General features: G+C 57.6%; 1 long non-coding RNA gene across 1 annotated transcript; it reads left to right on the forward strand.

The window, feature by feature from the left end:
* Positions 1-2,679: 2,679 nt before the first annotated feature.
* Positions 2,680-10,309, forward strand: LOC124987397 (uncharacterized). The gene is made up of 3 exons (XR_007109184.1): positions 2,680-2,809; positions 4,033-4,089; positions 10,259-10,309. It is a non-coding gene; the product is annotated as an uncharacterized LOC124987397 (long non-coding RNA).
* The last annotated feature ends 1,888 nt before the right edge of the window (positions 10,310-12,197 follow it).

The following is a 12,197-nucleotide window of genomic DNA, read 5'->3' on the forward strand; positions in this document are numbered from 1 at the left end:
AACCATTTCCGTGTTCAGAGACAGAGCCTCCTGGGGTGTCCCAGTTGCCTCTGGATTCTGCACCGCCGTGCCCTCTGGCTGGCATGGACGGGGCCACTCGCTCTGGTTGGTGCAAGGAAGCCGTCACTGAGGAGGGAATCCGCTCACCACCTGCTTTTCGGCACGTATGCCCACGTTTAGCGACCCGAGCCGTATTGCATCTTCCGACTGTTGTTTGTCCCTTAGGGGGACAGAGGCTTCTCTTTCTGGGACTGCCAGACTGTTTCCACCTGGCCTGGTGGGCAGAGGAGTCAGAGGGGTGCGCCCGTGCGCACTGGACCGAGAAGCACAGGGAGCGGAGGAGTCTCCTGGAGAGCAGGCCGTTCCTCCCACCGTGGCAGGGCCTTCCGAGCCTGCTCCGACCCGGCGACTGCCGGGCAGGCTGTGTCTCAGTGTCCCCAACACCCTGGCCTGCCATGCCAGGCTAGCCAGCTCCCTCTGCTGAGCAGGAGACACCTTCAGCCCGCCACAGGGGTGACCCTAACAAAGGCGTTATCTTGTCGCAGCCCCCGGGCTGGGCTGCCTGACCCTGCTCTGGACAGCGTAAAAAGTCAGGCCCAGATGACAGAGGCAGAATTTAAAGCCCTTTCTGAATGGCAGCTGGGCTTTGAGCTGTCAACCAGAGGCCAGTCGCCACGCTCGGGCTGCGGGGCTCTGCCCAGAGAGGGCAGGGCGGTGATGCTGTGCAGAGCTGCCCCTTTCTCTATTTAGCATTCCCTTGATAATAGCCCCATTCATTCCTCTGCAGGCCCCTAATTGCTCTGCCGTGGAGGGATGACAGCCTAATTATTAACTTCACAGAATTTGAACTTGGGCTGTGTCAACAAAGTCCATCTGCTGTCACCAGGGCCAATCTTTGCCCTTCATGTGGCAAAGGGCAGGTAGGGGAAAAAAAAAAAAAAAAACTTGGCTTGGTTCCAGTTCAAGTAGATTTTTATTATTTTCTGGCCTCAAACTATATGCAGAGGGGCAAAATGTTCTTCCCTCTGTGCTGGAAGCTGGGGTCAGCCGGTCACTGCTCCCCTGGTTGAAGGGGCCATTTTGGTCCCCAGAGACATGGGCTGTGAGAACTAACAGGGGCCTTAGCAGCTCTGGTGGGGATTAATAACTGGCCCACTTCAGCCCACAGATATGTTATTTGGTAGCAGAATATTTAAAAATTTTTTTCAAAAAATTGAGGTAACATTCACATTACAGCTGGGCACGTGGTGCACACCTGTAATCCCAGCAGCTCGGGAGGCTGAGGCAGGAGGGTTGCGAGTTCAAAGCCAGCCTCAGCAAAAGTGAGGTGCTAAGCAACTCAGTGAGACCCTCTAAATAAAGTACAAAATAGGGCTGGGGAGGTGGCTCAGTGGTTGATGTCCCTGAGTTCAATCCCTGGTACCACCCCCCCAAAAAAAATTCACATTACGCAAAATAAACCATTTGAAAACAATTAGTGACCTTTTAGTGTATTGACAATGTGGCACAACCGTCACCGTTAGCTCCCAGATGTTTTAACCACCCCGTGGGTAGCTCTGTGCCCATCAAGCCCCTGCCCCAGACCTGCCACCCCCCATCTGCTTCTGTCTCTTCTGAGAATTTCCGCGAGTGAAGTCTCGCAGCACCTGTCCTTCCGTGTCTGCCTTCTTTCACTTGGCGGAGCATCTCTGAGTTCCTTTGTGTTGAAGCGGGAGTCAGTACTTTGTTCCTTTCTGAGGCTGAATCCATCTTTGACAGCCAGGTGGAGAGACGGCTCATGATGGTCACCTATGGAAGTGTGCAGTCCTGCAGTTCCATGAAGATGGGCTTTGGAGAGGTGCCCCCATGACCAGGATTAACTAGTTTTTGAGACTGAAAAATCAGTTCAGGGAATCCAATTCACTTCCTGGGGTTGAACTGGCGGCCAGAAGAGGGAGCCTGGTCCTGTAGCAGCAGGTGCCTGACAGACGAGGGAACTGGGTGGCATAGGGACAGGCTGCGCTGAGGACCCAGGTCCTCGCTCCCACCAGCTGTCAGAGTTCCTGTCCTAAGGGGGTGTGACCCTATGCACAGGACACATTGAAACAGAGATGCGGATATTAAAAACACCACCATTCAGCATCTGAGTGTCCTGCCAGTTTTGTTGACACAATTTTGCAAAGTAATGAAAGTGTACTTGAATAAAAGATCGTCCTTGTGAACAATTTCATGTTCTGCATTCCTCGTGGTCAACGACGGAGTGAGGCTTGTCCTCCATGGACTCCCCCGAGTTGGGCGGAAAGGCAGGCTGGGCCTTGGCTCTTCTGCTGCAGGTGGGCCCCTTCCCACCCCCGGGGCCGGCAGACCCCCAAGCCTGGGTCGGAGCGGACGGTACCCGGCGGCCACCAGGCCCACTGGGGAGGCAGGGAGACCCCCGAGTCTGTGTCCTGCGCCCCAGGGCTGGCTGTCGTGGGGTTAGGGCACGTGTGCTCTCACGGGGCGGGGAAGCTGGGCTCTGGGTGGGTGCGAGGCTTGGCATCTGCTCAGATCCTGGGCCGCGAGGCTTCCCGTGCACCCGCGCCGTCTGAGCCGCGCTGCGCTCGCCGTGGCCGCCAGATGGCGCCATGCACCAGGAAACGAGCTGGCCGGTCCGCGTTTCTGGAAGGGGAAATAAAGGCAGGGCCGCGACGGCTCTGGAGAGGAGAGGGAAGCGAGCCACAGCCACGGAGCGTACGTGCGCCACGCAGGACGAGAAGTCAGGCTGAGAGCGGGCGGAAGCACAGCCGGCCGGGGCGGAGCCAGGGGGCTTGCGGATGTTGTCATGGAAACGGTGAGCCGCGGAGGTGGGGAGGTGGGATTCCTGCGGGTTCTCGGGTTGCACAGGCCAGGCTGGCCCCAGGCTCAGGCACTCACGATTTGATACCCTCAACCCGCCTTGTTTCTGAGCCTCAGTCTGTTGATGGACTGTCCCTCTGGGTTGTAGGACAGACGAGAAACCTGGAACCCAGCCGCCCGCATCCCTGTGGAAGGCTCACACGCCTTGCTGGGAAAGTACAAGACCCTTCGAAGGGTTAGGGCTCTCTGCATCCATCAGGCCCCGGACTGTCATCTTTGACAGGTCTCTCTGGGTGCCTGTGCATAAGAACATAAAAAGCGCCCTATATTGATTTGGTTGTGTTGGATCGGTGAGGGAATGTACATCGTAGAACATCATCGAGAGTCCACGCTGTGAGGTGGACAGTAAAGACTACCGGTCATCAGCTTTGGAACAGGGTCAGGAAGGCTTCTTGGAGTGGATGGGCTAGAGCCGGCTCTTAGAATACAGGTGGGGTGTAAGAGGAGGTTAGAACCCTAGCATCCGGGGCTCAGGGCCCAGTTTGAACAAAGCCTGATGCAAGGGCCTGGGGTGGTGATGAGTGAGGCGCACAGAGGACCTGCCTGCTGCTGTTGGGAGGCGAGGAGAACTCCAGGAAGGGTAGAGTGGAGGGCACCCGTGGGAAGCCCTGGGCGCCCAGCTGCAGGACTCGCGCTGGCCTCAGCAGTCGCTTCCAGATGCCTGTCTCCAGGCAGCCACCAAATCAAGGCCATCGTGGCTCCAGGTCCTCCTACCTTGGCCAGCTCACTGTTGGTACAGACACCTGCCAGGTGTGCAGGAGGGCCGTGTGGGAATGGGCTTGGGGGCCGGGGGCTGAAGCCCGTCAGCAAGGACATGGAGACCTAGAGCCCCAGGGTCTCCGCAGCTCACGGCCTCCTGGCTGCAGAGGCCTTGTCTGCGAGGGTGGGGCGTAGAGGCTAGGAGGGGGCAGGGCGTGATGGTCTGAAACGCTCAGAGGTTCTGCTCCAGACAAGCACACGAAGCCTCACCCCCAGCTCAGCAGCCTCACTGAAGCGGGAGTGACCACCACTGCCCGCCTTCTTGCAGACGGAGGGTCTGCAAGGGTCTGAGGAGCCCAGAAGGCTGCTCGGGGCACTTTACAGGTGAGCACCGGCCCTGCGTGGACTACTGTGGAACTAGGATGGGTTCTGGGACAGCATGTGCTTCTTCATCGACAGCTTGCAGGCCCCTGGAGAGGCTGACTCAGGAGTTGGTCATGGACCTCAGTGTTTCTGGTAAGTGTTCCCTAAACTGTCCCTGGAGCAAGACCCGGGACTTTTTTGATGCCATTGGCACAGGGACCCCACTGTCTGACTTGTTGCTCATTTTCTGAGAAGAGGGACTGATGTTTTCGGGCACATGCGTTCTTTCATTCCATTCCTTGCAAGCCGCATCAAGTTGGTGTGACCCTCCCCATGGTATAACTGACGGGGGCTCGGAGAGGCCGGAGGTGCACAGCTGGTAAGTGGCAGGCAGAGCTGTGAGCCAGGCCTGTCTCCGGGCGCCAGGGACGTCCAGTCACTCCAGTCAGACGCAGCGCCTGCAGCCAGTGTGACCCAGCTGCTGCCTGTTGTTGCCTCTCATTTCCTTGTCTGAATCCGTATGTCCACTTCTGTGCTGCTGACCCACGGACAGCAGGCATGGGGGAAATCCTGCAGAGAAGGTGCCCAGGAGACAGGAGGGTGAAGGAGTGATGGAGCGGAGCTTAAGGCTGTGAGCCACCTCACTTGAATCCAGGGGTTTTGAAATGTTTGGCTGAAGATTTCTTTCCATTTGCTAAGTCTAATCACCATCGGTCATCGTCACCATCACTGCCATTGTCATTGTCACAACCCCAACCATCACTACGGTCACTACCACCACCACCACCATCACCATCACCACCAGCACCACCCTTACCATCATTACCACCATCACTGCCATTACCACCATTACTACCACCACCATCACCACCATTACTACCATCACCACCACCACCATCACCATCACCATCACCACCATCACTACCATCACCTCCGCCATTACCACCATCACTATATCACCATTACCATCACCATCACCACCACCACCATCACCATCACCACCATCACCACCACCACCATCACCATCACCATCACCACCATCACTACCATCACCTCCGCCATTACCACCATCACTATATCACCATTACCATCACCATCACCATCACCACCACCACCACCACCATCACCATCACCACCAGCACCACCATCACCACCATCACCACCATCACCTCCGCCAGCTCCACAGTGGTAGCAATAGCGTCGGTAACAGCGCCTGGGCAGTTTTCATGCGCTGGTGGCTGGGTCCGCGTGACCCTCTCAACAGCGCTATGAGATGAGCTGCCACCTGCATTTCACGCGTGGCACGACTGAGGCCTGGAAGAGGGAGAGGACTCACCTGAAGCTGCTCAGCGAGAAAGAGTCAGCTGGCACGAGAGAACCAGCCCGCCGTCCCCACGGGTCCCCGCAGACCAGTCGCCTGGACTGAGAATGTTTGAAAGCGGCCGCCTCCACGCTGAACAGGGTTTCTCCTTGTCGTTGTTCCCAAGCGATACACGGTGGCAACTCTGTGTGGAGTGCGCGCCACGTGAGGTGATGTGGGCGGGCTCTGTGCGAGTCCACGCCACCTCGCCCGGGCTTGAGTGCCTGTGGGCCTCCTCGCCTCGGGAGGGTGCCATCCCTGTGGACGCTGAGGGCCGACCGTGTTCGAGCCCGGTCAGGATGGCCCCCAGACACGTGCTGCCACATGGCCCCTCCCAGCAATGGCCCTGCGGCTAAGAGCCAGCCACGGCCCGAGGTCCACTGTGGGGTGGATCTGAGGACCAAGGGAGGAGCATCCTTTAAGAGCTGCCCGGGGCCCCAAGCGAGGCAGTCTTGCCATGGGGGTCCCCAAGTCAGCAGGCGGAGTAAGGGGAGCCCTGAAGCTTCTCCAGGTTCACGGCCCCCAGCCTTCTCTGCCGCCTCCTGCTTGTGTCCGGCCTGAATGGCTTGGTCAGGGCTGCGTCCAGGGGGAGCTTGCCAAGGAGGCAAGGCGCCTTGTCCATTTCTGTGCTGCCTGCTTCTGTCCCCTAGGCAGCACTGGATGTGTGCACGAGGACGTGACCAGATGAAGACCGTCCCCGGGGTGTGGTGAGCGTGGATGGCCCAGGGCCTGGCTCTCTCTGGACTCTGCTCTGTCCTTTGCAGTGGTTTGAACGGCGCCTCCAGAACTCGTGACGAGATGTCACTGCCCTTGGGCGGCATGAGGTTGGGGCCTCCCAGGGACAGGCTGGAGCGGGTGCTGGGGTGGGTGTGTTGGGACGCGGCCCCTCGTGCCCTCTCTGTCTTCCGCCCTGCGAGAGGCCCTCGGCTGTGCCGTGACGCAGCGGGAACGTCTTGGACATCCAGCCTCCGCAGCTGTGAGAAGTGGACCTCTGTTCCCTATACATGACCCGTCTCAGGCGTTCTGTTATCGGTGCAGCAAGGGGACTGAGGCGCCCTGGTTCCCCCGGGAGGCGTCTGGACAGAAGCGGTCCTTTAGCTAACGATCGAAGCTGGACAGGGACGGTTTGCGTCCTAGGCAGCCCCTCGCGGCTCCCGAGGCCTGCAGGGCTGGCTCCGTCGCCCTCCTGGGCCCTCCCTGCTGTGTCCCTCTGAGCTGGCTTCCTGGTGACTGCTGCAGGCGCAGTCTGCCCTTGTCAGTGCTGGGCCTGTCCCCAGATGCCCCTGTTCTCACCTTGCTGGGACCTGCCTGCCCTTGGAGTCCAGGAGGGCGGGTGCTCCGTGGCCGCTGGCTCCTGATGCCCTTGGGACAGCGGGAAGGGCCTGCCCTTGTTCTCCTGGTGGGTGACCTTGTGACGGCGGCACTGCCCAAGCCTGCCAGGCCCCTTCCTCACAGTGTCTCAGGAGCACCGTCCCCAACAAACCTTGCGGCCTCTCTCGGCTCTGCTTCCAGGAAAGTCACCCTTCTCAGGCAGGCCAGCTCCCGCCGCCACCCACCTGGGTCCCCTGGCCTGACTCTCGGGCCCCTCCCCGTGTAGCCCCATGTTGATGGGCCGACCTGGGATTGCAGGGAGGGACTGACCCCCACTGGGTCACATAGACAGAGGGGCGGCCCGCTCAGGGGTGGTGCAGTTCCCAGATGGGGTCACGGGGACTGGGCAGGTCCGTAGCCAGCTCCCCATCTCCAGCCTCCCCGCGGGCCTGTTTCTTCCTTCTGTGCTGACCTCCACATTTCAGATGCTCAGGACCTTCAACTTGGAGTACGGCAGGAAAGAATCTGCCCCGAGTCATTCACACTTCAGTCAGAATTAAATGGATGCATTTAATACATTTAATACCAGGGCATTCCTAAAAGGAGGAAGCAGGACAGGGGCTAGAAGCGACGTGGCAGCAGCTTGCCACTCGGTGTGGAAGTGTCCTCTAAGACTCAGAGCCGCAACAGAGGGCACAGGGCGCCCAGCTGGGCAAGCCCGCGTAGGTGGGGTGCTGTGCAGGGAATTCAGGTGAGAACAGGGGGCAGCTGGGCCTGGGCATCTGGGGCACAGCAGAGCAGACACCTTGGATTGACCACTGAGGAGCGGAGGCCGCTGGCCCAGGGCCGCCCCCGGTCAAGCCCGACACCTCAGCCTGGCGGGCGCAGGAGCTCTGGGCCTGCTGCACGTGGTGCGGGTGTGGAGGGGCGGGCGCTGGCTGGCCCGGCGAGCCCCTGGCTATCCTGTCACAAGCCGGCATGGGAATTGCTTTCTAGAACTTACAAAACCCTTTCACATACATCGTGTTTGTTTCTTTTGGAAACTCTGCAAAAGGTGCTTGTTCCAACTCTCCGAACAAGATGAGACTGGCCCGGCCCACAAGCCCAGAGCGACAGAGACGGGTCACCGCTCTCAGCTGCACCCAGCTCGCCCCCGGCACTGCCCTTGTGAGGCCTGCGGAGGGGCTCCGGGTGGGAGACGGGAGCAGGCAGTGGCCGGGCATCGTGGGCGGGCTTTGGGACAGCCTCTGGAGCGTGCCTGCTCCTGCTTCCCTCTCCTCCTCCGGCGCACAGGGCATTCCCACCCCGCATCCGGGCCATGGCTGCTGTGGCACTCTGGCCCTTTCCAGGAACGGTGGGTGGGGCCGTCCTGGTGTTTTTCTGATTTCAAAGAATTCCGCCAGCCTCTCAGAACTCGGGTGGCCAGCTCAGGGCCGTGCTCCCTGCCCCGCCCCTGGCGGGCCGCCGGGTCTGCAGGCCGCTTTCCTGCCCCCACCCGGCTTTGCTTCTCCTTCCTGTTCCCACCACCTGGCAGTCCCACCTCTATTCCCTCTCTGTGCTTCCAAACCTGCAGACTTGCAGGCTCTGCCTGCGGCTTCCTGGTGGGAGACACTACCTCAGAAAGGACCCCGGTTCCAGCCCCAGTCCCCGGGAATCCAGCCCAGCCTGTCGGCACCCCATACCTGCTTCCCAGCCTGTAACTGCGGAACACAGGTGTGCACGGTGGGACGGGGTCGGGCCCAGGCCCTCTCCCAGCCGGTTAGCCTTGGTGGCACCTCCCGGGGTTCTGAGTACAGTAGCCTCCTCATCCTCAGAGGACGTGTTCCAAGACCCCTGGTGGGTATCTGAAACTGCAGATGGCACCAAACCGTGTACGTCCACGTGTCTTCCCATACATGCATGGCTGTGATAAAGTTTTGGCTACTCTAGGAAGGACTTTATGGCTCCTCTGGCATATCTGAATCATCAACGCCATGACTCTAACTCTGGGCCGTTTTTAAGTTAAACAAGGGTTGCTGAACACTAGCACCACAACACCACGGCAGCCTATCTGATAACACAGACACCTGCTGAGTGATTAACGGGAGGGTAGCGTATACAGCTCAGATACACTGCACCCAAGGGTGATCTGTGTCCTGGTGGGAGGACATGAGAGTTCACCATGCTACTCAGAATGGCATTTAATTGAAAACTCATGACTTGTTTATTTCTGAAATTTTCCACGTAGTATTTTCAGACCATGGTTGACAGCAAATAACTAACTGAAAGAAACAAAACCACAGCAAAGGGAGGGGCTATTGTAATGTCGAAGGGTGAGCCTACGGCAGCCTTCATGTGCAACAGGGTAGGGGGAAGCTCAGGTAGAACAAGGGGCAGCTACTGCTCGTTGTATGCTCTGGCCTAGGTGCTTAACGTGCCTGCGTTGTCTTGCTTTGGGGTTCACGGAGGGGTAATGACTTTCCCAAAGACCTATAGCAGGTCAGTGGCAAAACTGGATTCCCCTGGCTCCACCTTTATCTGAATAGCACCCCTTTTTATTTCTGACCCAGGCCTCCTGGAGTTGCAGGCCCTTTTATCAGACTCCCTTCAGGGCTCAGGTCTGCCAATCAGTGCATTCCTTCACAGTGACCATGATGTAAAGAGATCAGTGAGAACCTTTGGGAGGGGAATCTTTCTCCTGTGATTGTAGCAGGAAAGAGGCTATCAGGCTGCAGCCTCTGGGGGATGCTAAGTGGCAGCCTAAGATGGAACCACACAGAGGGAGGCAGAGCCAAGACACAGAAAAGAGGTTACTGAGTTCTCATGGTGCTGTCTGAGCCTGGATCCAACTATACCTGAAGCTGGAATACCTGACGCTTTTAGTTGAGTGAGCCAATAATTTCCCCTTATTGGTTTAAGCTAGTTAATATAGGCAGCTGCTACCAGCAACCAAAATCATCTAATACACTTGCCAGGACCTGCTCTAATCCCATGTGGATGATGTGGTTCAATCTGTCCTTTTGAACCTCCTTCTGCAGGAAGGCTTCATGGTCAGAATTGCCCCCAGGTGGGTCTGGTGCTTCTGTTACCTGTATTCTCTCCAGGCTGCTGCAGGAGGTATTTTGGCCAGTGAGGGATGTTTTCTGCTGCTCCTGTTTTCACACGTCGCCATCACTCTTGAGTTCTGGACCATGGCCGGGAGCCACCTCTCCCGAGCCTCTGACCTCATCGCGCACGTGGGGTCTGCAAGCTCTCCCAGGCTTGCCGCTCCCCCTCCGTGGTTTTCATGGTCTTTGTAAGTGCACGTGAAGCTCCGTGTGGCAAGCTCTGGTCTTTGGGGCCCCTTGAGTTGGGGCTCCAGCGTCGTGGGATCTGTTCTGTCTGGCTTCCAGCTGCTGCAGAGGTGCCCAGGGCGGCTGCTAACCCTGAGGCTACGGCTCGGCGCTCCAGCCTCTTGCTCCCTCCAGAGTCCACTTTAGGTGGAGGACTGAAGACGCAGGCTTGGCTAGATAGTCCTTCTCTTTCCTCAGGTGGGTTTGGAGTCTAGGAAGTTCTGCCCCACAGTCTAGAAAGTTCTGGCTTGATCTTGGACAGTACTGGGATGCAGAAGCTTGCTGGGTTTAGACTCGCTCGCTCGCCTAAACTGTCTCTTTCATTCTTCATTTTGCCAAGAGGAAAACTGAAGCAGAAACCGAAAAAGACCCACTGGTAGCTGAAAACCTGGCCTTCACAAGCTCTGGATCCCAGGTGGAGTATCTCTCTGCCACGTTGGTCCTCCTGCTGCTTTCGTGGTTCCTTCCCTGGGTGGGGGGACAGCTGTTGGGGCTTTGGAGGATGTCATGCCTCTCATGACATCCTGCATCCCGGCTCTTGGGCCTGATGCAGGAAGCGTGGTGTGTCCACAGTGGCTGGACTCAGGGTCCGTGGGAGAGGCAGACAACTGGATTGAATTCTTTAGCCCAGGAGTTATAAATATGTCCGGGAAGGGAAGGCCAGAGCTGGCGTCGCGGACAGCCCTGCTGGGCTCCGGGAGAGGGGGCTTTGTTGGAATGGTTGAGCATGCATGGCAGGGGCGGGGTGGGGGTTTCAAGGCCCCCAGAGGCTGCAGGTGTGGCCTCCAGGTCACCCTGGACACCTGCAGGCTTCCCCTGGAGGCCTGACTGCAGCAGGCGGGTGGCAAGGGGGGAGGCCAGGGCCTCTCCCTGCTCCCAGGCGCGGGGAGGAGTCCTGTGGGAGGCAGGAAGCCCGTGCCTGTACACACGTGCCTTGGAGGGAAGGGTCATTAGAAGAAGGAGGAGCCCCAGGTGTGGGAACTGCCGCCCTCCCTCCACCCGGTGCTCCCTTCCCTTTACTGTACAACCACATCTTGTCCTTCCTTTGGGGAGATCTCAGACCCCATGATTTGGGTGGGGGTGACCTCAGCTCTTTGCCCCGGGGTTAACCTGTGACTCAGCCTGGCTGATGGACCATCATATCCCACTGGCTGCAGCAGTGAACATGTGTCCCAGGCTAGAGCAACGAGGCATTGGTAGTCAGGATCGGCTGGGTTGAGCTGCAGTAACAAATCAATATCTTAGTACATCTTTACAACAAACGTGGCTTTTGGTTTTCAGATCTCCCTCTGCTGGTAAAGACAAGTTCTCTCTTGCTGCTGGGATTGCAAAGCTATGGGATCTAAGTCTGGGGAACCACGCTGCAGGTGGTCTACCTGGGAAGGAAGGAAGCTGTCATGGAGGAAAGTGGAATGGAGAAAGATGGATTCCTGATGCTACCCTGTGAGCACGAGGATCAACCAGGCCTCATTCCCATTACCTGAGGCAACATACTTCTGCCTACTTTTCTTCCTTCACTTATTTCTTCTCTCCCTCCTTAATCCTTCTTCATCTTCTCCCTTTTCTGTTTCTTTGGCTTAAGAAACTTTGAATCAGATTTCTGCTGCTTACAACCAAAATCATTCTATCATATAAATCCAAACTCTGTTTTCTCTCAGTGGCTTGTTCAAAACTCACCTCCCCCAAGCAGCCTCCCCAGATTAATGCCCCTTTTCTCCGATTCATTTGCTGTGGTCAAGGACGCCTCAGGATCTAAACCTTTGATTTGCGTAGTATCATTTTGTGCTTGTTCATGTACCTTTTTCTCCTGTTGGTCTTTGTAGATGCTCTCCTGTAGTTATTTGCAAGTCAAAGGGTATTTACTGAGCTTTCTGCTTCCAGGTTGTACTGAGCTGGGAAGGAGGGGGAGTAACAATAGGAGGTTCCAACTGCATGGAGGTAAAAACCCCTCATCAGAAGCTTCTTTCAAGCTGGGGGAGCCTGGGAAGAGGTCATGGAGGAGCAGGCTTGGTCCTGGGTGCTGCCATCGACTGCCAGGGCAGGATGCAGGCCTCCTGCTTGTCCGATGAGGTGGCCAGGCACACGCTGTTTCTGGAATTGTCTCCGAGGCACCCGTCCCCTAGTCCTCTCCCTCTTGAAGCCGCATCGCCAGCAGACTCTGGCATTCGTTCTGCAACCAGTCAGGAAGTATGACAAGCTCCTCTAACACCTTTTTGGTCACGTTGGCATCACGTCGCCTAACGTCACCCAGTGCCCAGCATCTGTCTACCGCCTGATTT

Source organism: Sciurus carolinensis, chromosome 6, assembly GCF_902686445.1.
Source record: "Sciurus carolinensis chromosome 6, mSciCar1.2, whole genome shotgun sequence".
Lineage (NCBI taxonomy): Eukaryota > Metazoa > Chordata > Mammalia > Rodentia > Sciuridae > Sciurus > Sciurus carolinensis.